We start from the raw sequence: 21,259 nt of genomic DNA, 5'->3' as shown, positions 1-21,259 counted from the left end.
CAATACTTCTGCATTCTGAGCTTTGAAAGTCTTTCCCTGCAGCAGAAATTGTATCAAAAGCCAATGATAATATTCCCTGCAAGGTAAAGGACCCTATTGAAGATTTCTAGAGCTGTTTATTTATTCATCACAGTTTTTTCTTTTAGGACGTATCAGGCGTATAGGTAATAATTCACAATGATGCTAGGAAAATGAAATAAATAAATAAATGCATAAATAGGAATCCTTCATTATTCGTTCACCCTTCCCTTAAGTTTTCCGTAGGCCACATTCACCTATAGCCATGTTCGCCTATAAAATTTCCTGTCAATCCTTGCCATGTATTCTGCATAAAATCTTCACCTCAGATCTCAGCTTTTCCTTATTTTTACAGAATTGTAATTTCTGTCTGCCTCCTACCACCAGCTGAGTACCTAAGATGTTTATGGCCATTTATTTCCAGTAAACCCTCGAAGTATTAATTTTACAGAAGGATATTCAATTTCTTAGGGGTCTTTTTAAATCTTGTTTTTCAAGCAGATTTGAGCTACTGTTTCAAAGCCAAGATTAAGTGTTATTTATATTCCAGAGATCAGAGTTTTAATGTTTTGGCATTACTTTTATTTGAAAAGTATACACATATGTTTTTCTTTCTGTTTTGGTTTTGTTTTGTTTCTGCAGCAGATCTGGGACTGTGAGACTACAACAGCCTTTCTCTTGTGTAATGTCAATGTCGGCTATCACTTTGGCAGAATCAGCCAGCTCAGTGAAGACAGAAAACCCTTCCTTCCTCCTGTTTTTTCATCTGCTGGTGGCATTCAAAGTGGCCTTCCCTTATAAATATTGGTGAGTGACCGCATGGGGAAAACAGTTCCTTGGTGCAAAGAAACTTCTTTCCAAAAGCTGTGTTGACTGAGGGGTTTCCAATTTTTTCAAAGTATGAAAAAACCTTGCATATGCAGGTGTTTGGGTTGTTGGGTTTCGGTTTGATTGTTGTGTTTTGTGTTTTTGTTGGTTTTTTTTGTTTTTATTTTTTTTTTTAATAACTGGTAAGATATTTAACAACACTTGAATTCTTTAGACCTTTTAGTATTTGGTGACTACTGGCATGTGCGCCTGTTCAAACTGTATGAAACAATCTTTCAAAAGACTATTTAGAGAAAGAAATAACTTCCTGACAGCAAACAAGAATCTCTTCTCTCTTCCTGTTACTTTCTGTTGGGCAAATGGTCTGAAATGGTATAAATTTATAATAACTACCCAAATATGGCAAGGGGAAACTTTCTCAAGTGTAGTAATTAAGGAAGATAGCTAGAGGCTGCATTCTGGGACCCTTCTGGTTTGGGAAGCATGCCTAGGGTGGAATCACAGCACTGCAGAAATTCTGATACCCTGGGCAGTCCAGGGATAATGTAGTAACCGTAGTAGCCCCATAAGACTGTCTAAATTACAGTTCAGTACTGAAAAAGTTTTCAGGTCATTTGAGGCTATCTCAGCTGATTTATTCTGCTTGGGACATCCAGTATGCCTAAAGAGATTTTTAGTGTTGAACACAGATGTGGATATAGTGAAACAGCCATCCATCTCTCAGGAATATTTACAGTACCATAACACAGAAAACTGCAAAGTACATAGATACAAAAAAATACTTTAACCTGGCTTGGAACAGTTTGGAACTGTAAATATGTGCAGGAACTAAGTCTGGAAATTATTTAAGGATTACACATTTAATCTAAAGACATTGCCATGAAGAGTCACCTACCTGGCTGCCATTCCATGTTAACTACATTGTTGCAATTATCGCCTATTCAGACTGCAGCCAGACAACTGTGATGTATCATTTATGACTGTATGATCAGTAATGTTTGATTTTTATTAATTATTTTTCTTAAACATATGTGTACTTGCAGTATGTCAATTTAAAGGACGAGAGAAGCTTCAAAAGAAATATTAATAGGAGCATTATTATGGCACCAGACTAACAAAATAATGTCTTTCCTTCTAAGGAACACTTCCAGCAAAAGGAAAGGCTGGTATATGTAGTGTATGTCTCTCTTGCTTGAAGAATGAGCACTGTGGCCATTTAGAAATTCTTCAGCTATGGGTTAGGATTGCCACTGATTTCCTTGGCTTCTACTAATCAGGGAACAGAGCAGAGAAGAGAAAGAAGAGGTCAGAAAATTAGCAGAATTGGATGAATGGCTATGCTCTATCAATGTTCTTTCTTTCTACATCAACTTTGTTATGGAGTTTTACTAATTTTGTGGTTAGAACTGAAATAAGCCTTCACCCTGGTCTGGGATCGTTATTCTAACAATTTAAAAAAAAATGAAGGAATGAATAAATGTATTGGATGAATACATTTTATACAGTTTTCTGTCTAGTAACATAGTCATAACCACATACTGCAACATGTAGTGATGTATGATGGAAAGGTTGCACACTGTTTAAAATGTGAGGGGGAGGGTAGATTTTCAAAGCATTCATCTTTTTAGAAAAGACCTTCTTTAACTGTGTTTCCATTCTAAAGTTTTCTGTCAACTCAGTTTTATATCTTCAGAGGATATTGCAGAGCAGCTGTATAGAATAACTTGCTGTTTGATCCTATTATGATATTTTGCACATATGTCTGCTTTCCTTTAAAATGGATGGGACAGAACTATAAACAGTCCAACATTCAAAGACTCAGAATTTCTTATTTTCCATGCAAGATTCCGTGGATAGGCATATACATCACAACTTATTAAGTTATAATTGCATTTTTTTCAAATCTTTCAAGAGGATCTGGTTTATTAATGACAGGTAATTGGACCACAGCAACTGTTCTGTCCTTACTAAGAAAGTAAGAAAATAGCAGCTTTGTAGAAGCTAGGAGGTGACCAGAGAGGATCAGATACAATTGTTAACCATTTCTCAGTGCATTTCTGATAGCTCAAAAGATGGTGGCTTTTTAACTTTTGGCTACATCCAGGGTCAGAAAGAGGTGACAAAGCATGTCAGTAATTTGTGATACTATGTTTTCTTGTGTTAATTTCCCTTTGATACAACTACGTACTTCTGTGTGATCTGTCAGATAGTTGTAGGTTCAATAATACACTGCTTTCATTCCATTCAGCACATACTTGATATTGTGTTCAATTTTGACATTTTACAAAGAGTAAGGGGAGTTAATTCCAGAAAAATGAGAAGAGTAAATTGATAACTAAACACATTAAATATTGCAATTATATACCCATAAATCTTCCCCTGTATGAAGAAGATGGGATTGAACATATTCTTGGTTTTAATCGACCTCTGATTATTTTATTGGGTTTTTTTTAAAGCTTCAACTATTTTTCAGGAATTTCGTGAAAAATCCTGTGTAAGCTCTAACACAGAAAGCTTTAAAGGCAAGTTTACCCCTTTGAAGTCTGTAACTCTGAACTACATACAAAGGCTTTATGAGGACACTTCCTTGCAACTTGGTTCAAACATGGATTGATTGTGTACACTGCATTAACTTCCAAAGTATAAACTATCATTAATCTTAAACAGTGTTGCTCTCCTCTAAGGACTTGGCTATAAAAGAATATACATTTTTTTTGTGTCTGCAAGTTTTTTCTTCACTTTTATTTATTTTTCTTGTGCCTACACTCTTAGGAATCTGATGAAACTGAAATCATGGCACTCTTGTTTTTAAATGAAAAAGTCACACAAACTACCAACTAGCAGAAACATAATGCTTCAAGACCTAGAACTAATAAAGCCAGCTTTCCTTTGGAAATCTTGTTTTATTTGTACTGTAAGATTACCGATTTCAACTGCAGCTCCAATTTCCCTATTCTTCTTGTCTCCTGTTACCTTCTTTGGCTGACCCCAGCCAGCTCCTTTCAGGATGCCTGAATTCTAGCCACATTCCTCTCCCTGGAGATATTAATTTGGCTCTCCACCCCTGAAACTTGTGGGATTTTAATTATCTTTAAGACTTGGGCTTGTTTTGTTTTGTTTTTTTTTCTTATTTCACTAACATTTGACAATCATCCTGAAAAATTACTAAGTGGAGAAAGTTAGGACACATACAGATTGGGATTTTAGCCTTAGGTAAGGCCAAAATGCACAGGCATTAAAAAAGATCCAAGATGTAACTGGCCGATAAAAACTACCCATGAAACGCTATAAAAAGAATTTCCACAAATTATTTTCTTTATTAAAAAGCAAATTTTTGTAAACTGTACTTATAACTCTTAATTCCTTATTTGAACTTTTTATTTGTTCAAATAGCAGATAAATTGACTGCTACTGCTAAACCCAGGACAAAAAATTCCTCCCCTCCCCCAAGGTTTTAACTTAGAAAACATATAAAAGTTAATTACTGATGTTAACTTGGAATTGTGCAGTGAGTATTTATCTAAATCATCCCAACTACTCATGCATAAGTCTAATTTGCCGATAAGAATAGAAAGTACTAGTCAGTGATTGCTTATATAAAATGTTCAGAGCTCAAAGAAATTCAGAGATAATTCTGAGTAATAAAAATGTTTATGTAAAAATCACAAAAATGCTGGTAAATACTTGAATAACATCTGTAATTCATCAAATGTGTGATTAAAATTCATTTTAGCACATTGCAAACAAAAATAAAAAAAGAATTGCATACACACATGGAATTCATGAAGATAAATTACTCCTTCTCAAATACAATTTTGATAATATGATTTCTTTGAGTATAAGAAAAAAAAAAAAAAACGACTATGAATGGTGGTACTACTTCTTCTGTTAAACTATGGGGCAATTTAAGCTTAAGTGTAGAAAGCTGCCATGTAAAGGAAGTAAATGAGAGGATTCTGAAGAGGTGCCCAGAGCCTTTTGAATGCCAGCCTTTACGAAGCATTACCTATTCGTGTGGCGTTTTATCAAAGCACACTGGCAGTAGTCACACTTGAGTTATATTTTCCAGTTCCATCTCAGGAATTGATTGTAGATTGCGCTAAGGCAACATTAGCACTTGCAGATATAATGGGCTAAATCATAAAGGTCGCCTTCCCTTGTGTGTCTGTATCAATATATGCCAGCAAATTACTTCTCCACTAATTTAAATAATGAATTTAAACATACCTGGAAATCTGAGTAGCCTTCAAGTCAAATTCTCCATCCTACTGCTATTAGTTTTATCTCAACTACAGTCCAGTTTGTGTGTATGTATGTACATATGTATGTATGGGCCTGTATAAAAGGCAAATTCAGGCAGACAAAACAGGAGCCAAATTCTGTCTTCAGGGCAAAATGCATGACCTTGTAGGTGCTGCCCTGGCAGCGTGGTGGCGTGTCTGGCACAAAGGTTCATCAAGTGAATTATGCTAAATAAGGGAATATACTTCTGTACTGGAGGATAATCCATTTCTACACCTTAAATAAAAGACAAATAATGGACATTTCCCTTTCAGTCATTTTTAAGTGTACTCACGTGCCAGATACAGAAAAATACAAAATGCCTTAACAATAGAAGTATTTATTGTATTAGCAAAGGGTTTTCATGCTTCTCCTTATCAGGTCTGACCTACTAACCAGAACCATGTATGATAATAGGTATTCTTAATGTCTTATTATTTTATGGTGTCAGTGTTAATAGTAATTTTTAACACGAGTGTTTTCTATGCCAGCATGAAATTCTGAAACTAAATGTACTTAGCTTTCAATTGACAAAGACAACAGTAGAAAAATGAAATGGAGAAAATTAGGTCTTTAAGGCTAAATGAGCCCTAAATCAGTCTGGTTTAAAATTTTCAAAACTGTATGCAAGTCGAACATGATTTCAGACACTGAGGAGCTGATGGGTTCAGATTTGAACCTTGCTTCCTCACAAGTTTCAAAACTGTTATCTTTTTTCTTTAATTCATGCGATACATTAGTGAATGTTACATTCATAGCAAACTGAGGCCCAAATCCTGAAGTTATCCTAATTCCTGAAAGACTTTCAGGCAGCTAAAGTAATTTTCAAGATGTGGATGGTCTTAAAGACAAGGCCTTTGCTCTATTGTGAAATGCCCTTACTGTGTTACCAGGAGAATACTGAGGTCAGACTAGCTTCAGGCATTGAGAAAGGCTAAGTTACCAGGAGCTGAATGCTGGAAGGACATGTTTTCTCATCCAAGTGGTTCTTTACTCTTTAACAAGAGAGAAACTGGATTCAAATGAATTCACATCTTTTTTTCTAAAATATAAAAATCCACAAACCCCCTCAAAAAACCCAAACCACAAAAAATTTTGTCTGGCTCTGAAAAACTCCTTGTTTTATTTAACTGACCGATTCTTAGGTTCTCCTTTAAAAAATAAATTAGCTGCTAATATCCTGGGAAATACTTGTGTTAAAGATCATATTAAACAAAAGTCAAATCTAGGCTGTCTGAGGAGTCTGGAGAAGATGTTTAACGCAAATCTTTGTAGAAAAAAAAAAAGATGTGTGTCACTGCAGGTCATGTCTGAATATTCTTGTTGGGGTTTCTCTGTTGGATATGCAATCTCAGCTAAATGTTTTGAAGAGGAGAAATCAAATAAATTGCCCTATTTTGGGTCTTTCTCATCTGTATACAGTTGTGCAGCTCTAGTAGACCTGAAAATTGCCCAGAGACAAACTTTTAAAAAATAGAGTGCTTTTGAGGCAGAAAATTGCTTTTCTGCAGCATGGTCTAAGGGACAGGATGTGACAGGAGGACAAGGAGTTGTCACTATGTAACGATATTGTAAAGCATATCTTACATAACAAAAAGGATAATTTGTCTCTTTTTTTCTTTCATTTTAAACTACAAGAGATTTAATTGAAACAGCTGAAGGTATGCCCTAAACCAAGAAAAAGCCATTATAATTTACAATTAAAATGCAAAGTTCATCCCTTAGCCCACCTAGCTATTCATTGCAGCTTGCATGTGGTACCGATGTCTGTCCAGCACCTCAGAAGCTTTATTCTCAAAAGGGAGAGTAAAAAAAACTCATTGTACATGCATGTCAAATATTAGCGTGATTCTTGTAGCATAATAAGAAAAGAAAGTGGTTTGTGCTTTTGATTAGCCTCTTGATGTTTGAGAGTGTTTTTGTATGGCTTAATTTTCCTTTTTATGGCAGTTTGTACATATAAAACAAAATGAGGAAAGGAGCAGAAGGGGAAAGAAATGTGCCATTTATATATTAAGGATATGAGGCCTCCTTTGGGCCCATTGTACATTAATGGGTCAGCTGAGATTTATTAGGATATGTATATTAATCTTTATACACATTCACATACTATAATTGTTCCTTTGGTACTATAATGTGATTAGCTGTGAATTTGTGCAATATTAACAATAATATGGATTTCCATATTACAGAACAGTAATAACAAATGGTTATTAAAAATGCATGTAAAGTATGGGATGTGAAAGCACTTCCAAACTGTCAGTAATCCAATTATGTTCTCTTGGTTTTAAATACCAAACCAGTTAAGTCTTTACTGTAAAGTAAAATCTTGTATGAGAAAAGCAAAAATTTTATGTTCCATGGAATTGAATGAATGAGTTGAAAATTGTCTGAAAGAAATATTAATTTCTGTTTCTCACAGCTGAAATGTGGATTTTTACATTCTTATTAATTAAGAATATAGCAAAAAAAACAGAACATAGAAGGCAACATTAACATTCAGTAGCAAAGTTTTCCTTGTGTATAGGAGTGAGGTGCAGTGTGCAAGGAACTGTCTAGAACCCCTGCTACTTCCTAGACAGCAAATTCAACATTTGTACTTTTCTACTTCGGTACTTCAAAACTGAGAGGAGCTCCCCTCCTCTGTCTGGAATGGTATGAAAATATTTCCACCCATAGGGCAATCATTATGGGGTATACATATGTAGTACAATAGGAATATAGAAAGGGAGAACTAGTGATTTTGTGAAGCTAATTACTCTACTGTTTCTCAAGTGGTGTAAACTAGAGCAGCCACTTTGATTTCAGATACCTTACAGCAGCAGTAGCTCTGTATGCCACAGGGTTGTACACTTTCCTCTGTTCCTCTGCTGCTTTGTGATCAGAAATAATAGAAGTTCCTGAACTTGGCTTTGAGAGAGACAACTGTCCTGGGTTCAGCAGTAGCAGTCATGTTTTTCCTTTGTGTTAACTGGTGCAGTGCTCTGTTTTGACTTCTAGTTTGAGAACAGTGTTGGTGAAGCCGATGTTTTCGGTTGTTGCTAAGTGATGTTTACCCTGACCAAGGACTCTGTGAGGCTCATGCTCTGCCAGGGAGGAGGGGAAGCTGTGAGGAAGCAGAGACGGGGCGCCTGACCCGGGCTAGCCGGGGAGGTATTCCATACCACAGCACGTCATGCCCGGGGTGGGGGGTAACTGGGAGTTACCCGGAAGGACAGGGGCTTCCGGGTGGAACTCGCTTTCTTGGCCGGTGGTATCGTATTCTCTTCCCTTGTTATTTTCCCTTATCATTGTTTTAGCTGATAGTAGCGGTGGTGATTTGTTGCTGGACTGTTCTTGTCTCAACCCGTAGGAGTTGCACTCTCTCGATCCTCCTCCCCGTTCCTCTGGGAGCGGGGAAGGGGAGAGCCCCGGTGCAGGGGGGGGGGGGGGGAGACGGTCACGGACCTCGATTGTTGTCAGCTCGTTACCAATCACTGGGAGTGAGTGAACAAGTTACCTGACTGGGTTTAAACCACGACAGTTCCAGATGAAGTTGAATGTACACGACCCATGTGGCGAAAACTTACACGGAATGCACCGTCATCATATGCCCATTCATTGGCAACAGTAACCTGGAATGACATAGTACCACTAACAGTGGATGAAATGGTTCATAAACTCCGAGAGTTCGAAGACAACCTCACCCCTTCCATCATCTCAGCTGTGGAAAAACTGTCCCAGGACCTCAAACAATTGAGGGACGATCTATCTGATTTATCCAGCTCCTCACATGTACCAACACACGTCTCAGCTATTAACAAAAGGCGTCCTATTGTTCAAGAGAGGAGATACAGGAGGTATACGCCACGGGGTACCCTATGGTTTTACCTGCTGGATCACGGAGAAGACATGACAAAGTGGGATGGAAAACCTACTTCAGCTTTGGAGGAACGGGTGAGTGAACTGAAGAGGGGAGCAAGGGCCAAGACTGATCGTCCCATGAGAGCTACGGCTTCAGTCTCTGGTGAGCAGTTTCCCAGAAGCTTCCCCTCCTCCCTGGCAGAAAAGAACTGTCGTGGTTTAAACCCAGTCAGGTAACTTGTTCACTCACTCCCAGTGATTGGTAACGAGCTGACAACAATCGAGGTCCGTGACCGTCTCCCCCCCCCCCCCCCCTGCACCGGGGCTCTCCCGTTCCCCGCTCCCAGAGGAACGGGGAGGAGGATCGAGAGAGTGCAACTCCTACGGGTTGAGACAAGAACAGTCCAGCAACAAATCACCACCGCTACTATCAGCTAAAACAATGATAAGGGAAAATAACAAGGGAAGAGAATACGATACCACCGGCCAAGAAAGCGAGTTCCACCCGGAAGCCCCTGTCCTTCCGGGTAACTCCCAGTTACCCCCCACCCCGGGCATGACGTGCTGTGGTATGGAATACCTCCCCGGCTAGCCCGGGTCAGGCGCCCCGTCTCTGCTTCCTCACAGCTTCCCCTCCTCCCTGGCAGAGCATGAGCCTCACAGAGTCCTTGGTCAGGGTAAACATCACTTAGCAACAACCGAAAACATCGGCTTCACCAACACTGTTCTCAAACTAGAAGTCAAAACAGAGCACTGCACCAGTTAACACAAAGGAAAAACATGACTGCTACTGCTGAACCCAGGACAACAACCAACACTGAGAGCTATTTATCTATTTATATTATTCTTAGAGGACACATAATCTATCAACAAAAAAGCTTTTCTCTCAAGTGATTTTCATAAGGTAGTGATGTTTGTTTAGTGAAATTTGGTTTACCCTCCGTGACCCCATAGTGGGTGGGTGTCTTCTTTGACCCCTCTTCCTTGAATCTTCTATGTTCTTCTATGTTCACAAGTATACAAACTTATGCATATTTGTAGAACAGAATGAATTTCTTTATTATACCTTCTACCATTTGCCACATAGATTCAGTCTTTGGTGATTTCCAAAGCTTTTACTAGCATCAGTTCCCACTTCTCATTCATCTGATTGGAGAAGGTTTTAAGATTTATGAATAGAGTACATAGTGTAAAATATGACCATAGTGGCAGAAGACAATCACTCATTTTTGGCTCCGTCTTCTAGAAATTATCCTTTTGCAACTTCAACAATTTTTGGTCCTACGTGCCCCTGATCCCCTGATGGGACGTGTCCTTCATATGCACTGTGTAAAACAGGGATTATTTTTTGTTACACAATTAAAAAGTGTTCTTTAGAATTTCTCAGAGCTGTTTTATTGTGCCATTATATTTGAATCCCATATACTGACAATCTCCAACCTGAGCAAGTTTTCATGGGCTGAAAAAGGCTGCTCACAGACTTTAGGAATACCGTTTTTCCGTATTTCCATTTTCTGCTCCAATATTCTGAAATCTTGCAAAATAAACAGTGCTAAGTAACTGAAGTGTAGGTTTTCTAGCTGGTTTAGATTTTATGCAAACTGTGGAGAAAAGACACCACCTTATTCGTACTCATGGTAATATGCAATTTAAGTAGAGGGACTTTTGTCATGCATTTTACATGAAGATGATGAGCATTCCATTGTATTCAAATGCTTGTGGAATTGCTGTAAAATGACAGACAGCAGGTGGGCCAGTGTCATTTGTGGAAAGTCTCTCTGAGCTGCAGCCTGAGCTGCTGATGTCTTGCATTGGCATACCATACTGCTGCAAGGCAACAACTCTGCTTGCTTATCTATTGCATGTTACTTTGCTGCAAATTGATGCCTTATTTTCAATTCATATGTGTTCTGTCATTTGCTACTGCTTATTAATTTGTGGCTGCAAAAGGGAACAAGTAAAAGGCAACCATTAAAAGCACAGTTCTATGCAGTATAGTTTTAACAGGAAGATGGGATAGTCCAATGACTGTGCTAAAAGTGCCTTCTCATGTGCTGGCTGTTAAAAGTGCCTTCTCTCCTGGCTGACTGGACTTGAAGGATTTTTCTTTTAACATCGGTAACCTAAATAAATGTCTTCACATTTTAGCTATGTCAGACTAGTCTGATAGCTATTGTGAAGTCTTCTTCAGTATTTCACAGTGTTTCCTAATAATTTTAATTCCATCTTTGGGAGTGTGTATCACCAGGCAATGTATCACTATGGATGTGCACATACCATTATGGACTAAACATCATCAATATAAATTTATCTCAGCTTTAAGAATAAGTATGCATATGCTTGGCAAATATACTGGAGAAGTAAATTTAAGTGCATTTTGAGCAGTTTACATAACTGACGTAATTAGTATTGTAAAAAACCCAGCCATTTTGTGTAATGAAATTACAGAAAATCTACTTTTTTGATTTTGAACAAATTTTCATTATGTTTAATTTAGATTTTCAGTTATCTAATCTAGAGAAGACTATTTTATCATTGCGAACAAATTGTTTTAAATAAAATAAAGTATTAGGTTGAAACTCTTCATGTTGGAACATCGATTACCCAGTCACATTCCTGTCATGCTCTCTTCTTCAACTATAAAATATTAAACTAATGTGTTCTTTCAGAAACTTTATGGCACTTATATTTCCAGAAGCTGTAAAAAGGTATTTTCAACTGTCTATGATCCTTTTGCTGCTTCAACCTTAAGATGGCACCAAGGATAAGGTGTTCCATCACTTTCCCAGGGATGGAGGTGAGGCTGACTGGTCTATAGTTACCCGGGTCCTCCTTCTTGCCCTTTTTGAAGACTGGAGTGACATTTGCTTTCCTCCAGTCCTCAGGCACCTCTCCCGTTTCCCAAGACTTGGTAAAGATGATGGAGAGTGGTCTAGCGATGACTTCCGCCATCCCATCCCATTCATCAGTGGGCCTGCATTGCCTCTGGTGTTAGTTTTATCTGCCATGTATTTGGAAAAGCTCTTTCTGCTGTCCTTGACCCTTCTCGCCAGATTTAATTCTAAGGAGGCCTTAGTCATCCTAGCTGCCTTCCTACATCCTCTAGCAGCAGCCTTATATTCCTCCCAAGTGGCCAGCCCCTCCTTCCATGACCTGTAAACTCTCCTCTTCCACTTGAGCATACCCAGCAATTCCCTATTTAATATAGGGAATTTAATATAATTCCCTATTAATATACCCTTAGCTGTCACAGGCAAGAAGAAAGCTTCAGTTGCTATTAGCTGGGGTTAGAGATACTGTAATTTCCTCTGATTTCAGAACACTCTGGCACATCACTTAACACCTGGAAAACAAACCTCATGTTCTAATGGTACTCACTGAGTGTGAGGACTTATACATCATATTTATACCCTTTGGGACAGCACAGCCTTGTTCCATTGCTACTGGAATTCACAGCACTTACTGATGCTTGTGACGCATAATTTATACAATGATCACCTTTTAAAATGTGTGAACTTTCATTGATGACGAAATTACAGTTCCTTAGTATTGTTAATGACACTGTGAATAGGCAGATAATATCTAAAGCACAGCTGGAAAATTCTCATACATTATTTGTATAGTCGTGTAATTTGAAAATGTGATTTCTCTGTTTCATTAAATAGTGATAGTTTAAAAAGTTTTCAGAACTTACTGCAGATGTTGAAGTGCCTGATAAAGTTTAATACAGGTTAAAATTATGGCAAACACTGAAAACTAATAGTGTTCATTTCTGGCATTTAGATATGCAGCTGTGACTGTATTCAGTACGTGAATCAAACTGCAGCAGCTTTGCTGCAGAACTTAGGTCTGACACTTGTACAGCTTAGGTAGAGAGGAGAAAAAAGGATAAAATTTTGGAGTATATAACTGCATAGACATTTACATTGGGCAAATTGCATGTTTTGATTTTATAGCTGAGGAGGTACCTTGCCATGCTGTTTAGAAAAATACTTCTTGTTTTCCCACAAGTGGTGGAACTGCACCCCAAGCAGGTAGTGGGAAGTATGGCAGGAAGCCTCAACTCTAAAGAAAGAGTGTATATGAAGTTTTGAATCTGTTGATAGATGACTGTTGTGTCCCCATTCTAAACTTTGTATTATGATAGGTTATATTAAGCACACGATGGTAAGAACGGAAAGATAACTGTGAAATTATGATCCACAGTATGCATTAAGATTCACTGAGACTGAGCTCCCTTTTAACTTTAGAGGCAAGAGATGACTGTACACCATTTCTAGGATACCAGTCAAATCATGACTGTGGTCACAGGGTGGATTGTGTGGCAGGTACACCTACCTGACAAAAGCCTACAAAAGCTTCTGACCACAAACTGCATGGCAAAACTTCCCATATGTGCAGCTCTTGTCTCACCTGCATGGTGGCCATCAGCAGGTGAAAGGAAGTTGGTTTCTGATCCCATGGTGGGCTATATGACCGTATCAGACCACATCTGACCACAGGTCAGATTCAGCCAGGTATACAAGGAGCCCCTGCACGGAGCCATTTTGAGTTGGTCCTCCTTGGGCAGCCATTTTGAGTCTGTCCTCAGTGGTCAAATGGAGCAGCAGGCCTGCAGTCAGGGACTCTCCCATTCAGTCAGAATGCTGCCCGAAGATGCTCCTCGAAGTTGCGAGCCCTCCCTTGTAAGGTGACTGTGCATTTTGGATCTTTGACCATAACATTTAAGAATCAGTAGTGAAGTGACGAATCCATGTGACATCTCTGGAGATATTCATAACCCACCTAGATGTGTTCCTGTGTAACCTGCTCTAGGTGGCCCTGCCTTGGCAGGGGGGGTTGGACTAGATGATCTTCAGAGGTTACTTCCAACCCTTATGATTCTGTGATTCTTTATCTTCCCTGCTGCTTATTCTTCTTTCTTGATGTCTGTTTTTTCTTTTGGTTTTTATTACTTTGTTTTAAAAGCACTGACAGTTTCTGACCCCTGCAAAAATACGAAGAAGGCAATTCTGTGTTTCTGATGAACCAGATTTACCACAGCAGTGATCTATCCCAGTGCATAGTACAGATTTAGGAAATTAGTTTTCAGGAGACATACACACTTTCAAAGTAATAATAACATAATTAGTGCATTTCACATGGTAGAGTGCATCAATTTATTTTCAGCAGACATCATTCAAGATCTGTATCAAGTCAGATTTTTAATATTTTTTTGTACATGTTTGGTCATTTGTCTTGCTTTTACCTAGGTACGAGGTAATGTGTTCTACTTGTCATTAAAACAACAATACTTCATGTTTGAAAATCAAATGATACCTCTTTTGATATTTGGATCTATAAATGACTTCTTTGGCAATAGGAGCATAAGCACATTTAAGTTTGTAAGTTATTTTCAAAGTTTTACAAATACTGTAATTTGTTCTTTTTATTCCAGCCTCTTGTGGTCTTCTAGCCTAATTTAATTTTTTTTTTAAGCATTTGTATTATTTATAACAAAGAACACTCTGTAATGTATTTAGCAGAGAACTGTAGGCTCTCAGGGTGAACAAAAGAAAGATAAAATGTCTGGATTTTTCAGCTCTTTTCTGACAGAATAAAATTTGACTCAGTGTGGAGACAACCTGCATGCATCCTTTCTCCACTTGCCAAAGAGCCCAATGGATTTTTCTTTTGACTCAGCTGGATATTGCTGCTCCTTTCAGATACAGAATGATCTTCTTTGATTTTGTGCTGTATTACTGGATAAAGAGCAGGGAGGGAGAGGTGAAGCATGCAGTAACTATACTGTTGTCATATTTGTGGTTTGACCATAATCTTATGGATACAATCAGTTTTTTTTATTATTAAGAAAAAAAACAAAGAACCACTTTAAGTACATATAAGTCATATTAAAGGATACTCAACTGTCTAGAGTATGAAATTGAAAGGGTCTGCATCTAAAGTATGATTTCAAACCAATCAGAATCTCAATTGACCTTCAATTCAGAAAAAGAAGAATCAGTTGGGCTCTGTCCTTATGAATGAAGTAGATCAGGCTTCCCAATGGGCGATTTCCTTTGTAAATTATATAATCTTTACAAGACTTAGTTTAGTTTATGCTACATGCAATTTATGTTCCTTGAGTGCTTTTAGGAATACTGTGTTATAGCTGTAGTACCATTCAGGTTCAATAAACATATAATTTCATTTTATACCATGTTTTATTGTTCTTGCTCTTTGGCCAGCAGAAATGTTAAGGGAAAGGCTACTTGAGGCCTTTTCAGTGTTTGGCCATCAGAATAGCCATGAACAAATACAGTGAAAATGAAATTTGCCCATTATACTTTATGCTGAAGACAAGAGAAAATACAAGCACCGAATTAGAAAGAAAAAGCTTAATATTTTAGTAGTGTCATCGTGAAGAATATTTCAGTTTTAAAGGAAATAGCAAGCAAAAATCTACCAGAGGAGAAACTGGCTATTGCAGTCATTGTCCACAGTTGCGTGTTTTTTTTAATAACATAATTTTTTCATTTACGTCATACACCTGCAAAATGAACAGAAAAGGGAAATGTTTCTTTTTCTGATCTCTGTGCAGAAAGACCAAGCTTCATGTAATTTCAGTAATTGAAGAGTGTAGAAAAGAAGCCACTTTTCACCTAAATGTTTCTATAATGTTATGGAGAGGAAATAATCCTTCCAGTATTAATCTTTTGCTGCAAGAAAAAAAAAATGATTGAGAGTTTCATTTTAAACTGTTTCTGGATTTTATACATTGTGTTTTACCAATGGACTGTAAGTCATAGTTTAGTCTGGCTTTCCTTGGAAATCATGTAAGTGAAAACAAGATTAACCATATTAAACTTGAATAAAGGGTTGTAATTTAATAAGCCATTAAGAATAGAAAAAACAGTGTTTCACAAAAGAAGCAGTTCTCTGACTCTTCAATCTGATCATCTTGATGTACCCACAAAGAATATTCACACCCCAACAATTAGAACTGTAATTCATTCCTTTATCATAAACTAAAAATCATAGATGTGGATATCAAGGCCAGGTTGGACAGAGCCTTGGGTGACATGGTATATAGTATGAGTCATCCCTGCCCATGGCAGTGGGCGTTGGAACTAGATGTGATCTTAAGGTCCTTTCCAACCCTAACCTGATTCTATGATATTTGGTTAATCCGAAAACACAATATGTATTTCCCCTTCCTTACAGACTTTCACCAGCAAAGCTATTTGTCTGTTACTGTCCTGGAGGAACTACATCTATACCTTGCCATTGTTTATTTCTGTAGTACCCATAACTATTCTGTCAGATCTTCTAGTTATTTATGATATTTAAGTTACACTCAGCCAGTTAGGTTTCTTTTCTGTCTCAGGTCTGAAAAATATTGTGTGCCCAAAAGTCTGTAGTTAATTACATGACATAGAAATGGGCTGAACACTAAGCACTTTCTTTGTCACCTGACTTCAGGGCGCTCAGTTTCTTTGAAGATCAGTCCATTAAGAAGAGAAAGTCTATGATGAGGAGGAGTGTATCTACAGTTACTGCTGTTAGGATTTTAGATTTAACATTCATAAGATCATACACTGGCTGAGTAGAAGCTCACAACTACACTTTTAATGGAGCTACTACAGAATTAGAGCCAACATTGTTTGAAGAACCAAAAAAGACAAGGTTTGCTTCAATTATTTCAAGTGCTGTAGTAATTCATATATATGCAACAAACTGAGCTCTGCTAAATGCAGGTCAGTAAGAATGCATACTTTATTGCTGTAGTTCTACCCCACAATACAAGTTTTTTTAACTACTAAGATCAGAAATTGATTTTTTCATTACTGCAATTCAGATATCCAATATGCAATAGAACCTAAAATGTTTAATAGCGAAAAAAATGAATTCACCCTGCTAAAAACATTAAACCTTTTAGTAAAAATATCTGAACAGTTATTAACTCCAAATATAATAGGAGAACTATCTTCAGGAGATATTAACATTTAACAAAACAAAAATATTTGCTTTTCAGGCAGCTGTAGGCACAATTTTTATATCACGTATGGTTTTTTTTCAGACATTTCATATCTTGTAGTAGCAGTTGTAATGTTTCTGCATTTCTTTTTCTGATTTCCCCTAATACCTTACGCATAACTCTTCCTTAATCAAACAGCTCTGAATTTCTACTTTTTTAATTACTTAAATCTCTTTAAACATGTGACTTTGATACAATTTCAAATAAAAGTAAGCTACCTCTTCTAATCCTTTATTATATGAATTCCTAATTTAGTGGTAATGAAGTTCTTTGACACTAAAAACAGGATCTGCAGTGTTCAATATCATGTTGTTTACCACTATCCTTAGAAGTAATTCTGTCTTAGTTGTATTTTTCCTGCAAAGAAGTTCCTTGTGACCTTGAGGAAGTCACTTAGTTTCACTGAGCTTTCATTATGTATTAACAAGGATAGTTTGTATTAAAAAACCCCACATTATTAATGAAAAACTGTAAGACAATATGTATTCCTGTTTCTTCCTAATATATGCATTGGTTGATATTCTGTGTTATAATCAGTGCTTTCAGAACTCAACCTGAGGCAAGAGAAAGGATGTAATGAATTTCTTGTCACACCATTGTTATCAGTCTTGGGTTTTGTGTCAACTTCATCACACTTTTCACAGCTCCACTCATCAACTTGTGCTCCAAAATGCCAGATGCACATTGCAACACAGATCTGGTTCAGCCCAGTCGCCTGCGTGCCTTCCACTTAAAATGAGCTTTTATTTCTTTTAATGAACTGTATTAGTACTCCTGAATGTAGTATAGACATTGCTTCTAAATAGCTCAAAAAAAAAAAAAAATAATTAAGAACATATTGGACATTATAAACACTTGCATTCCTACAATCTGTGTGGATACACACCATAAACCAGTTATGGCATTTTGATATCTGTAGCTTAAATGCTGTACATAGTCTTTGTTTTCCTCTGTTGTTTTTGTTTGGTTGTGGTTTTTTTACAGGCTACTCAGTGGGAGCCTTGTTTTAGTTCACTTTGCAAAGGTTAGCTAATTTCTTAGCAGTGTTTATTTGTTTTGGAATATGGTCTTAAAAACTTGTCACTTCCAGAAACACAGAGATATGCATAATGTTGTGAAAAAAAATCTGTTCAGTCTTTACAATTTATCTTACAATTATGATTTGCTAAGTGTTATTATGACAAACTGTTGATGTGGTGCCTGTAGGAAAGACAGGAAATTTCAACAAAATGAAACATTTGGAAGGATTTTTTTTTAAAGTGTGATTAATTAAGACACAAGGTGGGAATATCTCTCTTGAAAGAAACAACTGTGATGACAAATTACCAAAAAATTTACAGTCCTTTTATTTGCTTATGCCAGACTGTGGGTAACAGCATTCTAGTTGCATCCTGGAGTTTTTGTGTAAGCTGTATCCATGAGGAAACACTTAGAAGCTATGTCCCTTTGCACATTGTCCACACAATGAACAGAATTCCTGTTTCATATTAATTCCTCTCATTGCTTGGCCTGATCAGAGCTTTTCTTCTTGATGTTCTTGAAGTCTGCTGTAGTCCACTGTTTCTTTGTAGGACATTCACGATTCTGCATTAGCTACGTGCTTTTCCTTCCAAGTCTAGCATACTTCTTGCCCTATCTTTGCTTTTAAACCAGACTGAACTCCTAGCTTCATACACATGCCTTTGATGCTGTTTGATTCTTTGAAGCCCTCCCCACCAAAATCTGTTCCAGTTTCTTTGAAAGAATCAGGGAAACTAATGGTGTCTCTTGACCCATTCTCTTAACTCTGTCATGCCATCCTTAGAACAGGACATGAAGAGATGTTGGCATCTGAGCCACTTCAAAAGCCACAAAAAAATCCTCACTTAAGTCACTGGCACATGGAAAGAAGAAAAATATCATGAGGTATTAAACTCAGCTTCCTATGGTAGCCGTACACCCTTGTAGTTCTGAAACCACAAAATTCCTCCAAAGGAAATTTTATAAGAAAAAACAACTAGATAAAAGTTATATCCCCCTGCATGCATGCACACATATTTATCAATTTTATGTCAGTTTGTATAGTCTAAAAATTCAGCAGTGCTAATTCACTGAGTACTCTGGCATCCTTTTTCAGACTCTTTAGTTACTTATGAGGATGCTACTTGTTCATCAGCCATTATATCATTTGACTACACCTGATGTAGAAATAGAATTGAGGAACTCACTCCTTGTGTTTTTGCCTCCTTCTAACTACATGTCTTAGAGAAGAGCAGACTGCTGTGTATCAGTGCTGAGAACCCCATGGAACTCAGGTGTCAAACAGAAGAAAGCTACAAGCCCTTACAGGAACAGAAAAGACGAGTTGATTCTTCCTTAAACTTTGTTTGGAATCATCTGACTTGTTAATGGATATTGCCTACCACTTATTTTTCCTTTATAGACAAGGCCATTACTCAGAAGATAGAAATTTCTATGGTCTCCTAGGTAATTTTGTAAATCCCAATATCTTATGTGGCTGTATCTAAAATAACAGACAGACTAAGCCAGGAGAAAACACATGCATTTTCTTTCTGCATTGACTACAGTAAGCTCCTGCTATAGGAAGAAGTATGTTGACCTATTTCAGGGGATGTAAACAAACCATTGTTTTTCTAATGTAATTTTCCATTTCAATTCAGTTTGATTCATTTCAATTCCACATTGGAAATGGGAAATATCTAATTACAGAAAGAAAAGTTACTGTTCCAAATAAGTTCTTTTCAGATCTTACCCTACCAGTTTTTAGGAGACACCTTGATTTTGTCCTAATTTAAACTTGTCTCTAAGACACTGCTTTGGGGTAGAGTTGATGCCTTTGTCATCACTGTGTGGTCAGCAGTGGCAGCAGTTGCCCTGAGAAGACACTTCCTCAGACATTCTATTCTGTGTAAAAGGTCTCCTCTTTCATGTTAAATACCCATAAACACCCAACAGATCCGTGTTTGGCAACAGTCTCTATCTGAAGATCTTCTGTTATTTTCCTACCAAGATGAATTGTTTCCTCTTAGATCATATCTATATGGGCTATAGCTATATAGATATAAATTCTGCCCAGACAAAGCAGTCAGAATCCCAGTGTTCAATAACTAAGGGTTAGTGGCAAATATCCCTGGCATCTACACTATTAGTGCTGCAAACTCTGGTTTCAATTTTGAAAATGTATAAAAGTACACAGGACAACTCTACCTTCTCCCCTCTTATAGCAACAACCGTTATGTTCTCTTTTTCAAGTGTTCTTAGGGTTTCAGTTTGCCAGTCAAAATTGCACCACCTGTGGAAGCCTAACATATCTGACAAACCAGCTTTGTATACTGTACCCCACAGCTATACAGTCCAATTTCTGGATGTATCCCTCTCAGAGACTCTTTTCACAATATACATTTCAGTTATGATTGTATCTTAACTGTATTTAGAGACCGTGGAACTAAGTCCCTTAGGAAATAAAAGGAGTTTTATGACAACAACCCTCTGTTTATCTATGAAAAGTGATTCATGCTGAATTCTTATTTAAAATATATTAATCTAAATACTTAAACTGAAGTTCAGTAGCCCCCATACTTCCCCAAAGGAGGTTGCTTTGCAACTCTCACTCTGCAGGATCTTCTATCGCTCAGTTTTCACATAAGAAATACCTGCAAATCATGCTAGGCTGCTAACAGTTGTCCTATTGTCAGCAACTAACAGTTCATGTTCTTTATCTTCTTATGTGACAGCCTTTTGAATCTTTTGAATGCTGTCTTCTGCATTTATCTGTGAAAACAGCCTTTATGATCTCTCCTCTGCAACAAGATAGCTGAGATTCAAGCTCTTACAGTTAATTCCTTTGCATTGTTTTCCATAAGGACAAGTGGTAGGATCCATCTGAAGCTTTTGCCCAAAGAGGATTCTGACTTTCATCTACTGAAGAAAGTTAACTTGCCTGTATTCTTTCTTAAACTTTACACTTCTTCTCTGGAAACAAATCTCAAAAAATTAGATATTATAATGAGGATCATGACCTTACAAGAACAGTCTTCTTTCATCAAAAGCTAAAAGACCCAAGGAACTGCCAGTCCCCTCTCAAAGACATCTTGTGTGTAAAAGAATATCATCAAAACTACTAACTCTCTTTTTCTCATGAAAGACCCACTTGACTGCAGTTCAGGCAGAAGCAGTGGCTTTCCTATTAACTTTCTTATATTTAACATTTGCCATACAGCCACCTGGAGCTTCTTTCACACTTCTGCTCAATGTTATGCACTTTCTGAAATG

At 37.4% G+C, this 21,259-nt stretch overlaps 1 protein-coding gene across 1 annotated transcript in view; it reads left to right on the top strand.

Annotated features, from left to right (window-relative positions):
- Positions 1–21,259, top strand: part of TENM3 (teneurin transmembrane protein 3) — a 1,360,315-nt gene that overhangs the window by 514,889 nt on the left and 824,167 nt on the right. Inside the window, exon 4 of the mRNA XM_061474586.1 lies at positions 661–825. The gene's annotated coding sequence lies outside the window, so the exon portion shown is untranslated. The remainder of the gene's footprint in view (positions 1–660; positions 826–21,259) is intronic.

Source organism: Pezoporus flaviventris, unplaced genomic scaffold (assembly GCF_033815535.1).
Source record: "Pezoporus flaviventris isolate CSIRO_AGI_PZ_B2104156 unplaced genomic scaffold, CSIRO_AGI_Pfla_v1 ptg000002l, whole genome shotgun sequence".
In the NCBI taxonomy this organism is placed as follows: domain Eukaryota; kingdom Metazoa; phylum Chordata; class Aves; order Psittaciformes; family Psittacidae; genus Pezoporus; species Pezoporus flaviventris.
This window is presented reverse-complemented; position numbering and strand designations above follow the sequence as displayed.